We start from the raw sequence: 25,328 nt of genomic DNA on the forward strand, positions 1-25,328 counted from the left end.
GTGGATCCCATCTGGCCCCATAGACTTGTGAGTGTCCAGGTGGCACAGCAGGTTTTAAACTGCTTCCTCCTGGATTATGGTGGCTTCATTCTGCTCTCTGTCCCTGTCTTCCATCTCAGGGGGGCTGAATACCCTGGAGACAACTGGTTTGACTATTAAAGACTGAGGCAAAGAAGTCATTAAGAACCTCAGTCTTTTCCTTATCCTTGGTGGCAATATTTTCCCTTGCATCCACTAAAGGATGGAGATTTTCCTTTGCTCTCTTTTTGTTGTTAATGTATTTGTAAAAACATTTTTTTTTAATCTCTTCCAACAGTAGCCAGGTTGAGTTCTAGCTGGGATTTTGCCTTTCTAATTTGGTCTCTGCATGGCCTAATGAGATCCCTGTACTCTTCTCGAGTGCCTGCCCCTTCTTCCAAAGGTGGTAAACTCTTTTTTTTCCTGAGTCCCAGAAAAGCTCCTTGTTTAGCCAGGGTGGTCTTCTTCCCTGCCAGCTTGTCTTACAGCACATAGGGACAGCCTGTTCCTGCGCTTTTAAGATTTCCTTCTTGGAGAATGCCCAGTCTTCCTGGCCCCCTTTGTCCTGTCAGGACTACCTCCCAAGGGACTCTGTCAACCAGCATCCTGAATGGGCCAAAGTCTGCCCCCCACATATCCATGGTAGTGGTTTTACTGACCCCTCTCCTTCTTTCTCCAAGTCAAGAAGTTCACCTTTTCATGGTTGCTAAGACCAAGACAGCTTCTGACCACTACATCTCCCACCAGTCTTTCTCTGTTTGTAAACAGCAGGTCAAACAAGGCACTTCCCCTGGTAGGCTTGCTTACCAGCTGTGTCAGGAAGTTATCTTCCACACACTCCAGGAACCTCCTAGACTGTTTCCTCTCTGCTGTGTTGTATTTCCAGCAGACATTCGGTAAGTTGAAGTCCCCCACAAGAACAAGGGCTAGCAATTGTGAGACTTCTGCCAGCCACTTGTAGAATGTTTTGTCTATCTCTTCACCCTGGTTGGGTGGTCTATATCAAACTCCCAGCAGGATATCTGCCTTGTTGGCCTTCCCCCTCACCCTCACCCATAAGCACTTGACCTTATCACAATAGCTGAGCTCTTGTCGTTGTTTGACCCTGGCTGGACACCAGGGGCCCACCAAAGCCACTCTATCACTCCCCTCTAGCCAGACAGAGGAGAGAAAAAGTAAATCAAAAGGGCTCGTGGTCGAGATAAGGACAGGGAGAGATCATTTTATCAGTTACCATCATGGGCAAAACAGACTCCACTTGAAAGGAATAATTAATTTATTATCAATCAAAATCAGAGAAGGAGAGGCGAAAAACTGCTAGATCTTAAAAACCTTCCCCCCACCCCTCCCTTCTTTCTGGGCTCAACTTCACTCCCAGTTTCTCTGCCTATTCCCCCCAGCAGCGCAGGGGGATGGGAATGGGGGTTGAGGTCAGTTCATCACACGTTGTCTCTGCCGCTTCTTCATCCTAGGGAGAGGACTCTTCCCCTGCTCACGCGTGGGGCCCCTCTCACGGGAGACAGTCCTCCATGAACTTCTCCAACATGAGTCCTTCTCACAGGCTACAGTTCTTCACGAACTACTCCAGCCTTCATGGGCTGCAGGGGGACAGCCTGCCTCACCATGGTCTTCACCACGGGCTGCAGGGGAATCTCTGCTCTGGCTCCCGGAACACCTCCTCCCCCTCCTTCTTCACTGCCCCTGTCTGCAGGGCTGTTTTCTCTTGCATCCTCTCACTTCTCTTCTCTCTCCAGTTACTGAGCTGCAGAAAGTTTTTTTTCCTTCTCAAATATGTTATCACAGAGGCACTTCCACTGTTGCTGATTGACTTGGCCTTGGCCAGCGGCAGACACAGGGAATAATTCCAGGAGAAGCCACCCCTGTAGGCCCCCCCCCCCCAAGACCTTGCCACAGAAACCCAATACATCTATATACAATCAAAACACTCCCTAACATACAGAGCCACACCACCACCTCTCTTTCCTTGTGTATCCCTTCTGAAGAGCTTATAACTATCCATTGCAGCACTCCAGTCATTGCTGTTCATTCAGATTAATGATCTATTCTCCATTAGTCTTCACTAATTAGGTTTTGTTTATTCTTTTCCTAACTTAAAATAATGTGTTCACATCAGATGAATGTTTCTTGAATCCTGTGTTTGTTGGGCTACAACATATGGGTGTTTACATTATGGAATTCAGCAAAGGTGGGGCATAATTCCTTGAGGTATAACTCAATATAGATATATCTCTTTCCTTCTGTAGATGTCCAAGATTTTATTGTGTGTCCAAAGTAAGTTATCTCTGTGCTATGAGTGCAGTAGGAAAAGAAACACTGTTATTCCCTGGCTGTTGTTATCATGCCTGTAGCCCTCCCTCAGTACTTCAATGATTATTGTTTCCATCATACACTAAAATCCTCCAGGTAAGTCACTGGCCTGGGATCTCCAGAAATGATAATAGGCAGATATGCTTCATTTTGATATCTTAATGAATGTAACATTCATACTTCTAAACATTTGAAAGCTACTATTAATAAGTAACTACAGTGAAAACGCAAATGAAACATTGGTATTAACAAATAGACCTGTTTATGCATTCTATTATTTCTGCTTCTTTTGGTGAATTTAGACTTTGAAAAGTGCTTCTGAGCATACCAGGTGCCTTGGACATAACATAGCTGAAAGTAAAAGCAGCATGAAATAACTGAGGCTAAAACCTGGGCTGAACTATTTCCACTTTTTATATGAGACTCATCTTCTAACACCATGCTCTGATAGTACAAAACCATGGGAACTATTACTGGAAGTTATGCTATCTGTGCAACTGTTTTAACTGCTAAAAAACATAGCAGATGTAGCCATAAAGGCAATGGATCTAGACGCTGGAGAAAAATACTGTGAAACAAAACCCCTTTCCCTGATGCTAGGCATATATGCAGTTTGTGAGTGTTCCATATAGATCAATATTAGACCCACATTATTCATCAAGTCAGGATGAAGAATCATTGCTGAAAACATCAGTAGATGTTAGAAACTAACAAAAAGATAACTGGGGATAGAAAAAGTCATGCAAGTGAGATGGATTAATTTGTGAACACGACCATTCAAACAAAGATCAGAAGTCTAGAAACAAGGTTTTCAGATGGAGACAATTCCTAACAATGAGTAATATTAGAAACTGAGCTTCTTTTCAGCTTCAAAAGAAAGATAGGCGATTTGTGTACTGCATGCAATTATCCTCAGAAGACAGCACAAAACATAAATGCAGTGAGGAAAGGTATAGCAAGAATAAGGACTTGAAAACAGCCAATTCAACTGAGAAATTGGAATTTTTAAAAAAAACCAAAAAACTAGGCCTGTAATATATATGTTATCAGAACAAGATGCTTAAGAAAGAAAAGGATTCTCATGGTTCCAGAGGTCTTCAGTTCACATGCACATTCTCCTGGAGCATAGGCTTTATCCAGACAAGTTGCTTTTATTAGTGGAAGTATTCTATTCAATGTAATAAGTGATATATGGAGATCAGACTGGATGATATAGCTGTTCCTTCTAGCCTGAAGATCTGTCACTATTATAAAAGTTTGGGGAGGTGCCAGAAGTTGGTTGGTTTGGGTTTTTTTTTTTTTGTTTATTTGTATTTATGAATATTTTTTGTTGATGGCCCCCAAGTATATAGTTAGAATTCAATGACTAAAGTAACCTTCATCCCAGTGCTCCCCTGCAAGAAATACAGCCTACTTCCTTGCAGGGCTGTTAACAAATTACATACTGTGATACGTCTAATAAACATGGAAATGTTTTCCTACAGTAGCTGTCAGGTCCTTCAACAACAACAACAAAAACGTATTTGGTGCATTCTTTTTTTTTCACTTTTACAACCTCATTCTTATGAACTAATATGAGAGAGGTCCATTTTTGACGCAAAATCCCAAATTAACAGAATGACCTAATTCAAATAAGAAACAAGTGATTTGTCTTTTTACTCAGTAGCAACTGTTTAGCTATGGCTGAATCTATGGTTATATTGGAAACATTTTACAGTTAAAATGATGTCCTCATACTACACCAGCAACATGTTCCTAGTATATATCATGTACTGACATCACTGCACTTCTGTAAGTAAAATCATCCCATCTCTTGCACAGGAAGTTACACAAATAGTACACAGTTTTTCCAAAAACAATGCATGTCACCTCACTTTTGCTATCTTGTCAATGACTTTCCACACACCCTCTTCTAGAAGACTTCAGCATCAGCCTGATCTGAAACTCTTTCATATTACAGAAGACAAGGCTCATCATTTCATAACAAAATGTGTCAAGTAGTTTGGTCATTCAAAACCAAGTACCTCAGACTTGACCAGACTGTGGTACAACATTAAAATCATATCCCAAACATTGTTCATAGATCTTTTACTATAATAGAGCACAGAAGCAGCTCAGTTCAAACACAATGAGGACAAGTGCCTGGATAATCTCTTAGGATAATGCATTATCAGCAGGCAATATTGCTTTAGAGATTTCCTAGGAGATGCAAGGTTTCTTAGGCAGTAGATGGCCTTCATGAAGACTTTGGAAGTGTGCATAGGAGTTGCCTTTCAGAAACAGAACAAGATGACAAAGTCTTTTCTTCTTTAGAAGGGAATTACAAGCCTGGGCTATATCCCAGGAACTGCTACTGGAGCTCAACAGTTTTTTCATCCTACTCTGCACACAGACCTGGAACTTTACCATGCCAAATACAGAGGGCTACTTTCTCAGAAATACAGGACATGCATTTCCTGTATAAGAGCACAATGTCTTTTTAAATTAAATAACAGACAGCCTGGAAGAAGTTTATCTTCTTTTAATACATCTATAGAGAAAGGGAACAAATGCTGTTGCTTGGGTTTGTTCCATTGTTAAATTAATTCTCTTACATTCCCTCTTGAAAAACTTAAATATCTGTATAGAGAAACTATGGATAAAATATCTATGGTAGATCACAAAGCTTGAATTATTTTTATATATATATATACACATACACATATATATATATTCCTACACTGGATGCTTGCAAAACACTTTGTGTGTTGCTGAAGAAAAAAAATAAAATCAAAGAACCATTTCCATTACCTCTAGAAATTCTTTACAATGTCAGTATAAGAATGTTTGGTTTTTTTCTAGTTATGGTGCAGGCCACTTTCACAGTTAGGAATATATCTAGATTGTTGAATATGTTATAAATATAAACAACATCCAGAAAGTTCTTGCATATTGACTTTGTATCTTATCATAGGAGTTGTCATGCTTCACCAGAAATTGTGACGTTTCACTGCAAAGTTTTTTCTAAATGTCTACTGCATTTAAAAAAAAAAAAAAATCTTAGGAATAGAAATGTTTATAAAACGTGACTGTTCTCAGGGGGAACAAAAAAAATGGTTCCATTTTAGCAATACAGAGTATTCTAAATTCTTTAAAGTTGCTTATGCTAAGATTAATTATGCGAAGGATACTTTAGAAAAATTAGAATTACCTCTTTTTCATAAGGGGAATGAATTAAAGGAAAAGCCTCTCAGTTCCTACTCCAATATTGCTGTTCCTCTAGGACTGTAATTCCTGGATAAGTGCCACATCTGCCTTGTGCAGTTTAATCTACTGATTATTTTAGCTTTTTCTCAGGAAAACTTAGTATTTATTCATATAATATGACATGTCACAATATTACAATGATTATCCAGTTGCTTTATGTATGGTCATAATACCATCTGGTATGCAGCTAGCCTTCTTTTTGCATGTGTACCATCTGGAACATCTATCTATATTCTAATTATTGTACAGATGAGATTTTTGTTTTTACAGAAACACCATATTGGCTGTATCCTTCATTGATTGCTTAATTTAAAAAAATACAATGTAAAATAATGTAAAACAGAAACAAAAACTTGGCATCTTAAATTAGTTTGAGCTGTCGCATTTTCCTATGCATTTCTTCTAAGGAATTAAACAAAAAAGAAATCTAAATGTAGTTACAACTACTTTCCTATTCATTTTAGTAGAAACAGGATCTGATTATTTAGGCGAGATAATACTTTTTGTTTAAAGTATTTTGCAAGCTATATATGTACACCGAAGTTTCACACATTGAACTGAATTAACTTCTCCACCATTCTGTACAAGTCAGAGTGTCTAAATCCTTCTTACAATACTTCATTTTGTGACCACAAAACAGAGCGATGTATTCCGTTATCACTGGCAAGGGTACATACCTATTTGTAGGACAGATGATGTTCAGGGACCAAGAAAAAGTTGTTAAGTATCATTATAGCCACAGTTCTGTAAATGTATGCTAGTATTTTTGTAAAAACAAAAGTTCAAAATGTTCCTAGTTCAAAAGTTCATAATGTTCCTCCTCAGTTATTTGTGTGCATTTGCCTAACCTAGACCATCTCTTACATTGTATATCCATAGCAAAAATATCATTATGCTAAGCCCCCCACTGTAAATACATTATGTCTCAAAGAGTTTATGCAGAAGGGAGATTTGGTAGTAGCTTGCAGGGGCAGAAGTAATAGGGGCAGAGAGTGACTCATTCTGTTTCCTACTGCTTCACTGAAGGACTGGACAGGGCTGAAGCTAGAAAGAAGTCAGTAACATTATTGACCTCAAAGAAGCCAGTATGTCACTTCTTCCTGGGGTCAGCCTGGACTAATTCATACATAGCATTGCTAGCCCATATCAACTAAACAGAGTCTGTGCTGTTGCCCAGGAATGCTCTGTGGCATGTCTTACAAACTTAATATCCAACGATATATATAGCCTTATTGCACCTTGACATCTTTTTAATCAGGGACTGGTGTTTTGCACCAACAGTAGAGGCTAAAGAGAGAGATGGAGCAGGGTTCTTTCTGGATTGCAAAAAGAATGGCCTCAGAAATGATGTAATAAAAATAACTTTTTTAATGTGATAGAATAAAAGGAGGAATATAGATAGCAAGTATATCTTATGTCCCTTTAGAAGCTGGGATCCCCTCTTTTATGCAGTATTGGGCAGACCTGTATGGATTTTACCATGGAATGCCTCACGGATTCCGCCTGTGGAGAGCTATCTTCCTCCTCCCATGCCACAGTGCCTTTTATTTTGTGTAACAAGCAAAACCATATAATTTCTTCCAAGCTAGAACGTCATCTCTCTCCTAACATCCACCAGTGTGCAGCATCAACCAGAATGGGGCACTCCAAAAGATTCACTTACAGTGGTTAGTCATGCTAATATAATTGTGTCTCAAGCCCTGAGTACAAGGTCCAAAAGAGCAGACAGGGTTTGTTCAAGATCACTAATTGCTCAAATACAATGTCTCATGCAAGGCTTCTAATACAACTAGGTTGCACACTTTTGCTCCATGCTTCAGATTTTCCTTCCAGGAATCACCCATATGTTAGGGTATAACAGCAAGTACTATTTATTTCATTCATTTCCCAAATGGGGATGCCTGGTACATCAGGACTGTGAGGTGCACTGTATCTAACCCCTTTTCTGTCACTGGGCTGTAACTCTGTGTATAGGATGAAACCAGGATTGTCAGGTGCAGCAATAAGGCCCTGGCTTGGTGTGGAACTCAGCAGCTCAATTTCAAACATTACTATTAAAAGGTACGTGAAGCACTTTTTTTTTTTTTTTTTAATTGTTTTAAAGGAAGGTATCTATTCTCCCCTGTATTTCTTCTAAATGATCATGAAAAAATGAAAGTACACCTGAAGTATTTTGAATTGTGAAATACAAGTGCATCAGTACAAAAGCATTGAAATTCCCAGTGCTTAGCATAGAGAGATGAAAGACTTGGAAACTATGTAAAAATTCCATATGAAAAAATATAAATATGATCAATTTGCACAGAATCCCTATTTTCATTCATATTTTATTGTAGTGGAAGACTATTTTGATGATATAGATAAGTGAAATGCTCTACAATATTTTCTGGGAAACAATAAGGTCTTTTTTGTTTCAAGAAGTTATGTCATCAGAACAGTTTCAAATATTCCACAAAACACCCATCTCAAAATAAGAAATAGTCCAACATTAGATCAAGAATCTGGTCCAAAACAGATGAAGTATTCTACAAGCAACTGGGATAGGTCTCACGATTGCTAGCCCTTGTTCTTGTGGGGGACTTCAGCTTACCAGATGTCTGCTGGACTTACAATACAGTACAGTGGAGAGGAAACAGTCTAGAAGGCTCCTGAGTGTACAGAAGATAAATTCCTGACACAACTGGTGAGTGAACCAAATAGGGAAGGCATTCTGCTGGACCTGTTTTTAGTGAACAGAGAAGGACTGGTGGGTGATGCAATGGTTGGAGGATGGTTGGGGCACAGCGATCATTAAATGATAGAATTCTTGACTCTTGGAGAAGTAAGGAGGGGGTCAGCAGAACTGCCACCTTGGACTTGCGGAGGGCAGACTTTGGACTGTTTAGAAGGCTGTTTGACAAATTCCCTTGGGAGGCAGTCCTAAAGGGCAAAGGAGCCCAGGAAAGCTGGACACTCTTCAAGAAGGAAAAGGTGGATGTGCAAGAGCAGAACATCCCCATGTGCTTAAAGATGAGCCAGAGGGGAACAAAACCAGCCTGGCTGAACAGAGCGCTTTGGCTGGAACTCAGGAAAAAGAAGAAAGAGCTTTGGAAGAAGGGGCAGACATCTCAGAAAGACTACAAGGATGTTGCGAGGTCATGCAGGGAGATTAGAAGGGCCCAACTAGAACTTAAATTGGCCAATTCTGTGAAAGATAATAAGAAATGTTTCTATAAATATATTAACAACAAAAGGAGAGCCAAGGAGAATCTCCATCCTTTACTAGATGCAGGGGAAACTACAGTGACAAAGGCTGAGGATAAGGCTGAGGGACTTACTGCCTTCTTTGCCTCAGTCTTTCAGCTGTTCTCTGGGTACCCAGCTCCCAGAGCTGAAAGACAGGGATGGGGAACAGAACAAAGCTCCCATGATCCAAGAGGAAATGGTTAGTGACCTCCTCGGCCAATTAGACATACACAAATCCATAGGGCCAGATGGGATCCACCCAAGAGTATTGAGGGAGCTGGCAGAGGTGCTCACCAAGCCACTCTGCATCATCTCTCAGAAGTCCTGGATGACTGGGGAAGTTCCACTTTACTGGAGGTTAGCAAATTTACAGGAAGGGCTGGAGGAAGGATCCAGAAAACTATAGGCCAATCTGACCTCAGTACCAGGGAAGATTATGGAGTGGTTCATCTTGAGTGCCATCACACAACAAGCCCAGGACAACCAGAAGATCAGGCCCAGTCAGCATGGATTTATGAAAGGCAGGTCCTTCTTGACTAACCTGATCTCCTTCTATGACCAGGTGACCTGCTCAGAGGATGAGGGAAAGGCTGTGGATGTCGCCTACTTAGACTTTAGTAAAGCCTTTGACGCCATTTCCTACAGCATTCTCCTAGAGAAACTGACTGCTCATGGCTTGGATGGGTGCACTCTTCGCTGGATAAAAAGCTGGCTGGCTGGCCAGGCCCAAAGAGTGGTGCTGAATGGAGTTCAATCCAGTTCGAGGACAGTCACAAGTGGTGTTCCCCAGGGCTCAGTGTTAGGGCCAGTTCTGTTTAATAACTATCAACCACCTGGACAAAGGGTCAAGTGCACCCTCAGTAAGTTTGCAGATGGCACCAGGTTGGGTGTGAGTGTTGTTCTGCTCGAGGGTAGGAATGTTCTGCAGAGGGATCTGGACAGACTGGATCAATGGGCTGAGGTCAATTGTATGAGGTTTAACAAGGCCAAGTGCTGGGTTCTGCACTTGGGTCACAACAACCCCATGGCATGCTATAGGCTTGGGGAAAAAATGGCTGGAAAGCTGCCTGGCAGAAAAGGACTTGGGCGTGCTGGTTGGCAGACAGCTGAATTTGAGCCAGCAGTGTGCCCAGGTGGCCAAGAGGACCAATAGCATCCTGGACTGTATCAGGAATAACATGACCAGCAGGAGCAGAGAAGTCATCCTTCTGTACTCACCATTGGTGAGGCCACACCTCGAATACTGTGTTCAGTTTTGGGCCCCTCACTACAAGAAAGACATTGAGTTGCTGGAGCATGTCCAGGAAAGGGCAACAAAGCTGAAGGATCTGAAACAAAAGTCTTGTGAGGAGCAGCTGAGGGAACTGGGGTTGTTTATATTGGAAAAGAGAAGGCTGAGGAGAGACCTTATCACCCTCTACAGCTACCTGAAAGGAGGTCATAGTGAGGTGGGTTTCGGTCTCTTGTCCCAAGTAACAAGTGATAGGACAAGAGGAAATGGCATCAAGTTGCACCAAGGGAGGTTTGGATTAGAGATTAGGAAAAAATTCTTCACTGTAAGGTTTATCAGGCACCAGAATGGGCTACCTGGTATAATTGTTCAAGTCCTCATCCCTGGAGGCATTTAAAAGATGAGGTGCTTAGAAACATGGTTTAGTAGTAGACAGGTATGGTTGGACTCAATGATCTTAAGGGTCTTTTCCAACTAAATGATTCTATGAAAAAGTTAGTCTTCAAGTTAGGACAATAAATTTCAGGTGTAGACTGGCAAATTTCTCAGACTGGATCAGCAGTTTTTCTGTGCTGGAAAAATGAGAACTAGGCTGTGCTATAATATAAATCTTTCATTCTAGTCTCAGCCCTACGTTAAGTAACCGTAGGAAGCCTTGTTTGTGATAATTAATAACTTTCCCTTTAGGTTGGAAAGTGGGGGTCATGATTAATAGCTGATATGAAATGCATAAAAATGTTAAAATCACTTAATAATAGGTCTATGGTATACAATCCACAAGTTCCATGTTCTAAACCTAGTTTACTCCCTCAAAGCTTTGATGTATTTTGTAGGACATAGGCTTTATAGCTGCAACTAGAGCAAATTGAAAGAGGATATGACTGCCTTTTGCATTTATGCTTATTTTCAGATGCCTAAATTAGCATCCTCTCAGAAATATCCTTGAAAGGTTCAGTTTACAGATGGCCTGTAACAGTTCCATTGTAAGAAGAGGGAATCAAGCCTGCATCTGGCCATGTGAAGCATATTTTCAAAGTATATGTAAATACATGATAAAGGTGGTTTCACTACTACTGTCTATACTATATATTACTATATATCACCTATTGCACAGCTGTAGCAGAGGCTTCTCTTCGGTTAGCGCGCAGTAATTAATATGGAAGAAGAGAAGTATCCTTTTCTTCTCAAAGAAAAGGATAATTTAAAACACATTTACAATCACTTTAATAATTTTTTTTTCCTAAAAGGTAACTTGCAGTTTGAGATAATCTGTGACCTTTAAAAATATCATCATATGTGTTTAAAATATACATCAGATTGAGTAGGATCTCTAATTTATTAATTCTGTTTAACTTTGTACAAGATTTTCCTTTGTGTTTCTGACCTTAGATAAACCCCTAAGTATATAATGCATTAGGTAAAATCATACAAGGCTTTTAAACTCAAGTGCTGAAATACACCATCAAATATGCTAGGGGCTATTGCTTCCCCTAGTGTAATCTTGCTTGCTTTTAAATTGTTCTTTTCTGGCAAGAAATCAATAAAATACAGAATTCCTTTAATTAGTTGGAATTTCAAACTAAGTGTCTTATCCTTTTAGATTTAAAAATCATTACTAAGATAGGAAAAAGCCTACAAAAATTAATTTTGTAAAGAAATTATATACAAATTACAAGATGTTATTTAATTCTCAGTTAATTAGGTACAATATTCTCTAAATACTTTCCTAGACTGAATTGTGCAAAGTAATACTAAAAATCCACAGCTTGCATACATCTTGAGTAAGAGTCCAGCTCTTGATTCTATACAGACACAAGCTAAGCAGGCAAAACTCTAAACTTATCACTGAACTTAAAATAACTGTAAAAGAATTTAAGTACCAATGTGCAACTTTTAAGGAAGGCACAGACCAATGACTTCAGTAAAGAGGACTTCTTGTGTATGACCTTAGATTATAACTCTTTTATGACTTAGGATTTAATTGAGCTAGTACCTCCTTAAATTCTAAATAATTTCCTCCCTACATCATTTTAATACTCAGTCTCTGCTTCCTCAATAATATATCCCTGTCATTCATAGTACTGAAAATAGAATTTAAATGGTTATTTATAGCCAGCATTCACCTATTTACAGAGAGGTTAAGCAATATTTGAATAAATCAGAAATATCTAAGTAACCAGGGCTTCCTCAAGAATTTGAAGTAGTAGTAAAAGCAGTCTCCAAGTCATTAGTGATTATTTCCCATGACTCGGAGTGTAGATGATATATCACATGCTAGTAGAAGACAAAACTTAGTCTTTAACTTTTAAAGGAGGAAAAAAAAGAGTATGAGAAAATTATAGACCTGTCAACCTCATTTTAGTACCCAGAAAGTTACTGGAACAAATTAAACAATCTATTTACAAAGCCTTGAAAGAATAACAAAGTGACAAGAAACAAACTGTGTTAATCCAATTGAATTTCCCCCTTTGACAGGCTAAGTAGGTATGGGGGAAGAAGCCATAAACTGTTCTGCATGACATTCTCAAAGAAATTAAGAAAACATGGTGAAGATGAAATTATATGCTGTGTGCACAGCTACGAAAAAAAAAAAAAAAAAGAGGCCAAAAAACTGATCAAAACATCATGCACAGGCAATCCTTTGGTAAATCTTCTCAGTTTGACATCAAACAAGATTCTGCAGAGATCTGCTGTGGGTTCAGTCCTTGTCAATAGTTTACAATAACACTTAGCTCCAAGCAGAGAGCAAATGTTTCAGATGTATAGATTATGCCATTTGTGTAGCATGAAATTTTGAAAACAAGTGAGCAAATCTCATTCTGTGACCTATTTAGTGTTCATCTCATGTATAAAATGCATAAGCTTGCTATTCTACTCTCCTTGGTTCCCACAACACTTCTGCTGGTCTATCTTTTAGGCATCATACTTTAAAAATGTAGACAAATGGGAGGGAGCATAGAGAAAGAAAACAGAAACAAGGGATTTAGAAGATGATACATTAGAAAAGATTCAAAATTAGATGGTTTTATTCTGGAATACCAGGCTATTAGTGTCCTTGAGGACTGCAGGGATAGGTAGGGGATGGAAGAGGTGATTAATGATAGCACTGTTCTAGTGAGTAAAATGGTTTTTTTGAGAGAGCATGGATAGGTATTTTCCTCCAGATTCAGGAAGGTTTGGTCAAGGAGCAGTGAGCTTTGCCTCCAAGAGAATACAGATTGCTAGAAAGGCGGTCTTTCACGCATATGAGCATAATAACCAGTTACCTAGAATGGCTGAGGAATCCCTGCCAATTAACAACTCTTCAAAGTGGTTGGATTTACATTTGAGGCTGTGACAAAATCTGAGAGAGGTAAACACAAAATAAGTGGCACTAGTAATAAGAAGCAATACTCTTTTTTTCTCCCCCTCTTAGGAAAATGAAATTGAACTGGAAAAACATATTTGAAGCTTATTTTACTGCTGTAAAGAAATAAATAGAAACATTTTCACTTGAGTCACATCAGGACCACATACAACTAAGAAAAGCAACGTATTAAATGTAATGTAGTTATAGAAAGAGGGAAATACTGATTTCTTCCCGAAATATTCTATCACTTCATGGAAAGGATAAAAATGTACCTATAACTGCACATGTACTTGCTTGAGAAATTCCTGTTTGTCACCTCAAGAAGGATATAAACATCCTAGCTAAAAAAAGCTAAGTGAATGAAGGAGGCTAAAAACTGTAACAATGGGGGGAAACTTTGTCATCTTAATTACTTCCCATCTTGAGTTAGTCACTTTCCAGAAATTGTTTGAGCAAATGAAGCAAAGGTAACACTCAAGAGTCCAAGACCTGCCTATCCCATTCATTTTCTGCGAAACATATAAACAAGAAGTGAATCACAAATACGCTTCTGTGACACTTTTTCTGAATCAGTCTAAAATTCAAGTAGACTTAAACCAATGCCCTAATACTTTACTCTTGAAGATGTAGTCTTATGAACAACCTCCCCCTCAAAAAAACTCACCCAAACCCCGAAACAAAGCTAAAAGCTTGACCACAAAAAGTTAAAAAAAAAAAAAAAAAAAAAAAAAAAGTAATGCAAGTCCAGAGTAGATAATTGATATCAGGAGCAAATTGTCCTTAACTACATTTTGCTTCTGCTTAAATGTCTTCCACTGTTCCAGTGAAATAAAACCATGTTCTTCTCTACTAGTTCTGAATCAATTAAAAAACCCACATAGACCCAACTGTAAGAGAAGAAACGAAACGTTCAAACAGGAAATATGACACCTGCAAAAAACCATGAACACCAAATACGGAACTTATTTCTCTCTTAATGGAAATGTTCAAATGAAGACCAAATTTCTGCTTAAGGGACATTCAGTCACAACAAGGACCAATTACAAAACCGAAGTTTATGGAAACACATCAAAGCTAGGGATCAAATCAACAGTTTTCACACCAGCACCTGGTGCTAGTTGAGATGCCATCAGCTAGCCCATCTTGCCTCCAGCTACTATTATGAAAGGGCACAGATCTTCTGTAAATCCAATGCCACACCTGAGACAACTACATGGGTCAAGCTGTAACTAGGACATCTCTGTCAGGGAGCAGAAAAAGCAGGGCTGCTCCACAAGGGGAGAACATTCCAGGAGCCCTGGGTGACTCCAGCACAAATAGTGCCTCCCCAACAGGGTACAGTACCTGAGCAAAGCAGGCAGAGCCATGTGCTGACAATAACAGGTCCCACCAACACCCCAGGGAGCACCAGGCAAAGGCAAGAGTCAGAGCCAGGGCTCAGCCAGGAGGGGATACAGACAAGGACAACATAGGTAGAACAAGACTAGGGCCCTAGCCTGAGCTGAAATGGGCCCATGAGTAAGGGTGTGGGTGGGGGTCCCAGGTGAGGCGGGTCAGGACAATTAAAGGATACTCAGGGTCCTGACAATCTCAGATGGCACTACTTGTCTTAGACTGAATGAACTGAGCCCCTAATGTTTTGCAGTTAGTTGGATTATTTTGTCATAATAACAATCAAATTATTTTATAATAATATTTTCTTTTCTTTATTATCTATAATGGAAGGTATTAATATTTTGATTTTTACAGACAACAATTTATCTCACTTTCTCACCTTCTTTCATTGCAAGTCTAAAGGTACCATTGGCTGTTTTTACTCTTACAAATTTTCTCACTTCCATAGATCTAATTGCTTTATTTCTGATTTGCTATTCCCTCCCATATCTTAAATAATTATTTCATGTCTCCTTTTAAAATTGAGTTAGCAGAATATTTACTGAGCTTTAATCAATTTAATTTTTATATTTTTCTTTTCATTTTAAATTAAGAAACTCTTTAGAAACACACAGATACATCACTATAACTGGAAATGGTTATTTTATATTTTAATAAAGGGATACACACAACAGTTAGCAAGCATTGTGTTCTGTGCATGCTACAATTCTCATTAAGGAGGCTAGTTATTCACCACCAGCTGTTTATAGTGCAATGATGATTGTGGACCAATTGACCAGGGATTATTGCTTCCTCCCTACTTAAGGTGAAGTGTTTACACGTTCTATGAATGCAGCTGATGAAGAGTCCTATGGGAAAAGGCTGGAATGATGTTGTAATTGATTTTTTTGTGAAGTTTTTTTTCAAGTATTTGTGATTTTGTTTTTTAATTCTGACCTACATAATGTACTACTCCAAATGATTGAAAAATGGCACCACATGATATTGCTTATATATTTTAAAGAAAATAAAATAAAAGCAAATCAATAGATATTTGTCAAACAAGTCCAAAGGAAATAGTCATCAAATTAAAATCAGTCTGAACATCCTCCCTTTTGGAAAAGATCTTGGAACACATTTTCTGGTAAGATCAGAATTGTGTTTTCCTAACTGTGGTGTGGCATGGTGAAATCTGCCCTTCCCCTCCATGTAATAACCCACTGACCTCAGTGAAATTATTTTTATTTTACATTGTAGCCATTGAGAGAATTTATCCATCCATCCACGGAAAAACAAGAAGACCAACCGTGCCCCCCCAAAAAACCCAAATCACTGGAAAACAATTTATTAATAAGAAGATTTCCAATCATGAGTAATAAAAATATGCTGAAAAGGTGAATTCAAACAAATAAAATTTGATCACAAGCAAAGTAAATACAAAAAGTCATAGAATATAATAAGCATACTATCAAGTCAGTACAAGCTGAAAATTGATTCCATCTATAGTGAAAACACCCCATATAATTTATGTGATGCATTGTATACAGAACTAAGTTATTAGAAAACATATCTAACAGAGTAATAGTATCAGGAAGATGTCTGGACTATACTAAAATCTACTTCAGTTAATAAGAGATTTTTTGTATTGCCTTTCTGATAAGTAAGTCTGGAACTTAACATTACATTTTTAAAGGAAAAAGAACTAGCTATGCAGAGGGCAAGTAGTATGTAAACTATAGTACTATAAAAAGCAACTAATTTAAGAAGCATGTCTGGCTTATCTGGTATTGTTTTTCCTCATTTAACCAAAAAAAAAAAAAGATAATTGTAACTTTCTAAATAACCTGTGTATGAACACACACGTAAAATTTACTTATAATGAAATTCTCTGAGTGTGACTCCCTTATTCTTGCTGAGAAAAACTTTACTTATGAAGGCTGAAGGCGTGCAGGGACAGAAGAGCTTAAAAATGTTTTATATTATCTGTAGCTCTAAGAAGAATCCAGGAGGCAGAGACAATAAATGAGTCTGTAAGCAATACTGAGTAAAATTCTATATAGATCAGCAAAAGACCTATATAGTTTTATACATCTGTGTGTGTGATCCCCATACCTCATACAGACTTTCACCTGTAACTTGCAGAAATATTTACACTAATTGTTGTCTTTTTTTTTTCTTTTTCTTCTCTGCCCTCCCTCCTTCCCCTGAATATAATACATAGTGTAGGATACAATGGATGAAGTATGTCACACACCCCCTGAACAAGCTCACGTTCAGGTTTGGTGCAAACCAGACTAATTGTTCTAGCTCAGCACTCCTGAAATGCAGAATACAAGGGAGGATGAAACAGTGTCGTGGTTTAACCCGGCTGGTAACTAAGCACCATGCAGCTGCTTGCTCACTCCCCCCCTCCCTCAGTGGGATGGGGGAGAGAATCGGGAAGAAAATAAAAGGTTAGAGCCGTGGGCTGAGATAAAGACAGTTTAATAAGAGAAAATAATAATAATAGTAATAATGAGAATGATAACAGAATATACAGAATATACAAAATGAATGATGCACAATGCAGTTGCTCACCACCTGCCAACCGATGCCCAGCCCGTCCCGTCCCGAGCCACGATCACTCCCCGAGCCGCGATCAGTCCCCGAGCAGAGAGCAGTCTCCCGGATCACTCTGCCCGCGAGCGACCGACTGACTAACACCCCCGAGCATGACGTTCTATGGTATGCAATAGCTCTTTGGTCAGTTTGGGTTAGCTGTCCTAGCTGTGCTGTACTCCCAGCTTGTTATGCACCTGGCCGAGCAGGAGAAGCTCAAAAAGTCCTTGAGTAGTCTGAGCACTACTTGGCAACAGCTGAAAACATCAGTCTGTTATCAACATTCTTCTGGTACTAAATCCAAAACACAGCACTATGCTAGCTACTATGAAGAAAATTAACTCTATCCCAGCCAAAACCAGGACAAACAGAAATGTCAGAGTTACTCCAAGTTTACTCAACTAGTTCCTGCTGGGTTACTGATTTGGTTTTAGCTGCATGATGCTAAACTTAGCAGACAAATTCACAATGGAAAGGGAAGCAGTAGAAGCCTCAATGATAAGGAAAAAGGAAGTAGAAAAAGGAAAGAGAAGGTAGATGCAAAGAGGCCCCAAATTGTATATCCCCACCTTCCTCAAAAAACCACATCACTCATCAAAAAAAAAACCCCAAAATAATTATCATGCCATGGAATAAGTGGCCTGGAACCAGAAGATTTCCTTTCAGTGGACAAATCTTCCATCTTTTGAGAGAAGCAGTTACAGTGACTGGCTATGGCACATTTTTATTATATCTCTTTCATCACTACTTTTGTCAGAAAGTCAGTTTTGGAAGTGAATTTTTCTTTTTTTTTTCTTTTAATTGAGGCTTTCTCATTGACAATTCTACTGAGGAAAAAACCATAAAGCTGTGAAACTCCAGACTCAGATACTCAGAATAAAATTTTCCTGAACAGATACTATTACAGAAGCCACTGGAGCTGTTCAGAGGGTCAGATACTTCTCAGATAAGTAAAAGCATGTTGTAAGAGATAATCAATCTACAGAAAGTAAGCCAACACTGTTTTACAAGTACCAGGTTGAAGACCTATTCAGAACCTCTGCTACAACAAGCAGCTAACATTAACAATTTTCAAGCAAGTCATTTGCCATCTTTCACTAGTTACATTTGCATTCCCTCTTATGCTATCTGCAATGCTCGGGGTAAGTCCTTCAAGTATAAGCCTCCAAAGCTTCCCCAATATTTTCCATCAAACACTTCCTCTTTCTGTGAAGATTTTGCAGGGGTTGGCTGTAGTACATTACTTTTGTTGTCAGTCTTGCTGACTGCACTGTATTGACATTTTCAAGTCTCATCTTGTATAGTTGCTGGAGTTTAGGACTGTCTACAGCTCCACATTTGTACATCCTTATGTGACTGTGGATGCTTACAGGTAAGAGTGTGCACAGAAATGATCCATGTGGCACAGTCAACAGCCACTTTACCAGGAAAAAAAAAAAAAAAATTGTGAACAAAGGTCAAGAACTTCTTAGAAATCCTTAAGGGTTATTAAAGGTAATCCACAGGTTATTAAGCTCCTGCAAAATAGTAAATTTCAGCATGGTCTCTCTCTCAAACATCTGTCCATGAACCAGTGGTTGACTATGGAGTTGATTATTGGACTCCAAAGGAAATTTTGGCCTCCCTGAAGATAATGGAATTTTGTCATTTTATAAAATGGCATTTTTTGTAAAATATCATTGTAATTTTAACCATAGTTTATTTCCCGTTACTGAATTTCTTGAAAAAGTCACTTCACCTTTCTAAACATCCCATTCTTGAACTATAAAATAAGGATAATAATGAATTACTTCCTGTTGTGAGGTATTTTTAAAATGATGATAAAAATCATCGTAAGACTTCATTCTCAGGAATACAGATTTTACTTCTACATGTCAAATATATAGCACCCAAATGCCAACACAGTCTTCTTCAACAGAAGATTGGGTCTATACTAACGGTAAATTAAGAAATAGATTATATTATTATACTGAAGTTTTATAGTTCTGCATTCATTTGCAGTAGTTAATGCTCAGCCATTTATCCTGGTGGTGAAACAGATATTTAAATGTTCTATTAAGATGAGAACAGCATCGGGTTACACAAATGACTAATCTTAACATTTCATTCATTTCTATCAAGGAATGATATTTTTATGGTACAATTTCCCATTGACATTTTGGCAGGTGTCAGAATGATAGCACTGAGCATCAAGGAATTCCCATAGACTAGATTCTCAGCAGATGTAAATCAGTAGAGCTAAAATGCATTAGAGCCACAAGAAATTACACTACCTAAGAATCTCAGGTATCTGCTATCCCTACTGAAATACCTTTCACATCAGCAGTGTGCACTGTTATCACTTTAATACCATGCTGTATTGAGTCCTAAAAGTGATATGCCAAGCTTGTGAATCAATGCAAAACCCAGCAGACTACAATTAATGAAATTATTGTGACAGGTCTGCAAACTGCTTATAATATTTTCTATCCATTATATATCCAGCTTTTTCATAGAGTCTTGTATTTGTTCTGTGACCTATTTTGCTTTTAAGTAAGAGTACATCTGTTGAGAGCTGGAGCATGATTTTTTTTCATGACGATGCACCCTCTTTTTGTCATGCTTTTTTCTTGTCATTTTGAAATTATGGCAGTTTTGAACAGGCTGTTCTGGGTTACTGTATTCATAAGCTAGTCACAATACCTGAAGAACAGATTTTGTGTGCTGAGCAGTCATTGCTGTTTCGCAGGATGCCTATGAATCCAGGACAAATGGACACATCACAAGGTACTGTGACTGAGAAAAACAGAGGGGTATCACAGAAGGTGGGTTCTCCAAGAGTTCAGCTAACCTGGAACAGTGACCTCTGCTTTTGTTGGAGATCTACCACCAAGGGGTCTTCATCTGTCAAAAAAAATGTGGACTTTATCAGTGTTGAATGAAAGCAAGAAATTATGATTTTTCTTTTCCAGGTCATATAAACAAATGATAATTTACATTGTATTTAGGTAACATCAGTCCAGTAAGATCAATGTCACATGTGTTTTTAAACAATACAAAATATTAAGAAATCAAAAGCAAAAGACAGATGATTGTGGTAATTTGAAAATGAAGGGGAATACTTGATGCAGAGCGATAATGTGCACTCCATATTATATTTTACAGAAAGCCAGAAATTACCTGTTTTTTTCTGAATGTGAAGCAGCCACTTTCTAAGTGTTGTGATATTTTCTCACAGAAAACTTGAGAAAGCAGCCTACCTAGGAATTCCTTGAGAAGTGTTATGATGTTCCTGTACTCAAGTAGAGTGGAAAGATTTCATCTTCACAGCATTTGTTAATGATCTTCTGTATTCTATCAAGTGAAAGCTGCATGTTCAATATATAATATATAGTAATATGTAATTAATTTATAAAATAGAGCAAAAAGCAATAAATTCATTGCTTTGGTCTACAACTTCAAGACTAGGAGTGCAAAGTACATCCAAGGCAGTAAGTACTTCTATTTATGTGATGTGGGCATCACTTCTATATCAGTAAGTGCTGGTAGGGGTAACAAATAAACAGATTTTTTAGTATTCAAGAAACTGCATCAAGTTTCAAACGAAAAATGCCATTTTCTAGTATATTTTGGGGACAGCAGACACAATCTAGAAATATTTAGATATTTCAGCAAACAAATTGCAGGAAAAGAATAATTTCTGAAGATAAAGTGACAAAGTTTCTTCTTTGTAGCTGCCTTTTTTATGCTTCATGAGCCATCTGTGTCTGCATACATAGCCCAAGTATCTCTGAGCCTAAATGTTAATACAGTGAGATACAAAAAGGAAAATAAAAAAATTGCATAGAGCTACTTCAGGAAAGATAACCTTGTGCATATAAGCCACAAGTGGTAAACCAAAAGGATGAGTCTCTTACCTTTCTGCCTTCATTAACTTCCCTGTAGAAGCTTCCCTTTCCAACAGGCAACTTCACAGAATCACATACTGGTTGAGGTCGGAAGTGATCTCTGGAAGTCATCTTGTCCAACCGCCCTACTCAGGGAAGGCCACTTAGAGCTTGACTACCCAGGACCATGTCCAGACAGCTTCTGAATAGTTCCAAGAAAGCAGACTCCACAACTTCTCTGAGCAACCCGTGCTGGTGCTCAGTCATAGAAAAAATGTTTCAACAGAACCTCCTGTGTTTCAGTTTTTGTGCTTTACCTCTTGTCTTGTCACTTAGCACCACTGAAAGAGCCTGGCTCCATCTCCTTTAGAATGTCTCTTCGGGTCCTTTTCTTGCAAAGCTGCTTTCCAGCTGGTCAGCACCCAGCATATATTGGTGCCCAGGGTTGTTCCTCTCCAGTTGCAGAACTTTGTACTTGTTGAACTTCATAAGGTTCCCATCATCCCATTTCTTCAAGCCTGTTGAGGTCCCTCTGTGTGGCAGCACAACCCTCTGGCATATCAGCCACTCCTCCCAGTTTTTTGTCATCAGTAAACTTGCTGAGGGTATACTTTGCCCCCTCTGCATTGTGAATGAAGATGTTAAACAGGACTGGATCCAGTATTGGCCTCTGGGGTAACCACTAGTTACTGGCCTCTAACTAGACTTTGTGTCATCTGGGCCTAGCCATTCAGACAGTTTTCTGTCCACCTCACTGTCTGTTCGTTTAGCCCATACTTCATCAGCATCTTTATGAGGACTGTGTGGGAGACAGTGCTGAAAGCCTTACTGAAGTCTAGGCAGACACTATGTATTGCTCTTCCCTTGTTTACTGAACCAGTCATTTCATCATGTAAGTTAAAGTTTGTCAAGCATGACTTCCCCTTGGTGAATCCATGCTGACTACTCCTGATGATTTCCTTGTTCATGTGCCTGGAAATGTTTTTCAGGATTAGTTGCTCCATCACCTTCCCAGGAACTGAGGTGAGGCTGACTGGCCTGTAGTTCCCTGGATCCACCTTCTTGCCCTTCTTGAAGATAGGAGTGGCATTTTCTTTCTTCCACTTCTCCCAGTAGCCGTGATCAATCAAAGATTATCAAAAGTGGCCTTGCAATGACATCAGCCAGCTCCCTCAACACTCATGGGGGCATCCCATCAGGGCCCACGGGTTTATGTATTGCCAGTCTGCTTATGCACTCCCTGACCTGAATTTCCACCAAAGGTACAACTTTCTTGTTCTAGATTTATCCCTTGTTCTCTGAGGCCTGGCATTTCTGAAGGCCAGTCTGGCGAGTAAAGACTAAAGCAAAGAAGGCTTTGAGTATCCCACCCTTTTCCAGGTCCTGTGTCACCAGATCCTGTGCTTCATTCACCAGTGGGCCCACATTCTCCCTAGTGTTCCTTTTGTCACCTGTGAACTTATAGAAGCCCTTCTTGTTGCTTTTGACATCCCTTGTCAGACTCAAATTGAGTTGGGATTTGGCTTTCCTAAGTGCTTCAAAGCAAGAATGCAAACACAGGGAGGCCTGCGCCAGCACAGGGTACATCCACCTGCTCCAGCATGGGATTCTCCACAGGCTTCAGTGTGGATGTGATGCAGCATGGTCCTTTCCAGGGGCTGTAATGTGACAACCTGCTTCACCATGGTCTTCTCCAGGGACTGCAGAGGAATCCCTGCTCCAGTGCCTGGGGCACCTCCTCACCTCCTCCTTCTTACACCTCAGTGTTCACAGGGCTGTTTCTCTCACTTTCCCCCTCACACCTTACTGCCAGGCAGAATTTTGCCCTTTCTTCTTTGTGCCTGTTGAAAATTTCCCAGGAATACCTTCAAGCCACACCTGCAGCCAGCTATTGGCATGGGCTGTGTCTATGAAGGCTGGAGTGCCTGGAAGAACAATGCCCTCTACCATCTGCTTGCACGCCTGAGCCCTTCACCCAGGCACACCTTCCACCTGGACCTGGGCACTGTGGGGAAGATGCCAGTGAGGAACTCCTGCCTCCATGTGCAGCTGGAGTGCACATGCATGAGGGAGCAGCTGGTGAGGGACATGGAGTGCTTCCTCCACCACTGCCAAGATGAGCTGTGAAGAAATCAGTAGCCCATTCTCTTACACACCCTCTGCAGTGGCTCCTACCTCAATGTGGAGAAAATCTCCTATTGGTTCCAGATATTGATGAAAGAAGCCTGGCAGGTTATGCTTCAGTCATGGCACTGCTGGTTAATGGTGCTGCCCTCCAGCTGCTCCTGCAAGCTCCAGCTGACAAATGCCTCCAAGGGAACCCTCTTCAGAGAGATGAGGTTTGGGTTGTGGCTGGATGACTCGGATGCCTTCCTGACCATTTAGTAGGTAGAGGCTGGCATTACCAACAGCACAATGTGGCTAGAGAGTTGCACTATAGTAGGGATGCAGGTCTTCAGGCACGTGGACGGGTGTGCTGGGCACAACAGCTTCCACCTCAAGTATCTGCAGCTCTGCACCCCTATACTGGTGGGCACAGACTTTTCCAGTCATGCTTTGAAGACAGCTATGATGTGACTCCTGATAACCATATGCTGTCAAGCTGGACCAGGAGGAATTTCCTGTTGCTGCTGGTTGATAGCCTGAGGCAGCTGTGCTGCTGCCTGGAGGAGAAACACCTCAACCACCTCCTCTTCAGCAAGAAGAGGGTGCCTGAGGAGATGGTCTTGCCTCCAGCCTTCTGCAGGGCCAGCCTGCTCAACCTTTCCCAGTGCCTGACACAGGAGCCAGCCGCCCATGCCCAAGCACTGCATGAGTTCGAGGAGCTGCAAGATTGGCCCACAAGACTGCTGATCTCCAGATATTGAAAGTAGTCTTCATGCACAGAGCTGTGTTTGCAGGGCTCACAGTTGAAAGCAGATGATGACCTCATACCCCATGATAAAAAGCATGAGGGACAAGCACCATGAGTGTGGAGCAGAACTCTGGCTGCTGTCCCAGCAGGAGGCTCAGGCACGAGCCAACACAGAGCAGTGGCTCCGAGAGCAGGAGGTACATCCCATCACACATCACAAAGAGAAAATGGAAATCTTTGTGAGCATTTGGTAGTAGCCAGCACACTTTGCCCTGTTAGATTTATTTAATCTAATGCCCTAGTACTTCCCTCTCTAATTAGCACTACTTTTGTGTAATTAAACTTTTGGTTTTGATAGAGAGATGATATAGCTATGAAGTTCATAATTAAACATTTTGTCACCAAATAGTAGATTTTAGCTACATCCATGCAATCTTAGTGAATCCCACAGCTTTGGAAGAATGTCATATGAACAGATTTCAGATGGAGAATGCCACAGAAGGTGAGAGAATAGAAAACTGCTTTGGTGTGGTAGATATAGCTGCAAAACAAAGCCCACCATTGCACAAACCACCAGCTAAATTCTATAAGCCATGCATTACAGCTCTTCTGTTGATATTCTGAAAATAATTATGATTGTGAGCTGTCAGAAAGATTCACTGCACCAATTATGTTCATCACCAACTGACAACCTACATAGGCAAACCCTTCTAAAATCTGAGTCTCCTACAACACTAATGAGCATTAAAGAACAAAATATATAGCTCCCATGAGTCAGAGGCACAGCATCATAGCTTACCACTGCTATAAACAGTAAATCTTTACATATGCCTATTGGCAATGATGTTCCACAAATGTCAGCATAGGCTCTTGTTTTCTAACTTCATCAGTAATGCTCCTCTTCATTACATTTATAATCTGCAACCTAAAATCAACTGTACCAACATAAAGTATGTTTTATACAGAGAAACAGACTTTCTCTTGGGGTGGGAAGAAGCAGGGTGGTGTGAAAATGGTTTCATGTAACTTTCAAGAATTGAGACCCCCCTGAAGATCTCTAGGTTTCTTTCTAAAGACTGTACTACTGTTTGTTTCCAGTGAAAGGTTTTTGGGTTTTTTGTTTGGTTTTATTTTTAAGCAGTGCTGGCCGTGGAACTGTGCCACAGTCTCTGTCATATTCTATGCTGCAATGTAGCCATTTGTCACGATGTCATATACACTACAGGATCTCATTGAGGT

The sequence above is a fragment of the Egretta garzetta genome, unplaced genomic scaffold (genome assembly GCF_000687185.1).
Source record: "Egretta garzetta isolate BGI_Z169 unplaced genomic scaffold, ASM68718v1 scaffold336, whole genome shotgun sequence".
NCBI classification, from domain to species: Eukaryota; Metazoa; Chordata; class Aves; order Pelecaniformes; family Ardeidae; genus Egretta; species Egretta garzetta.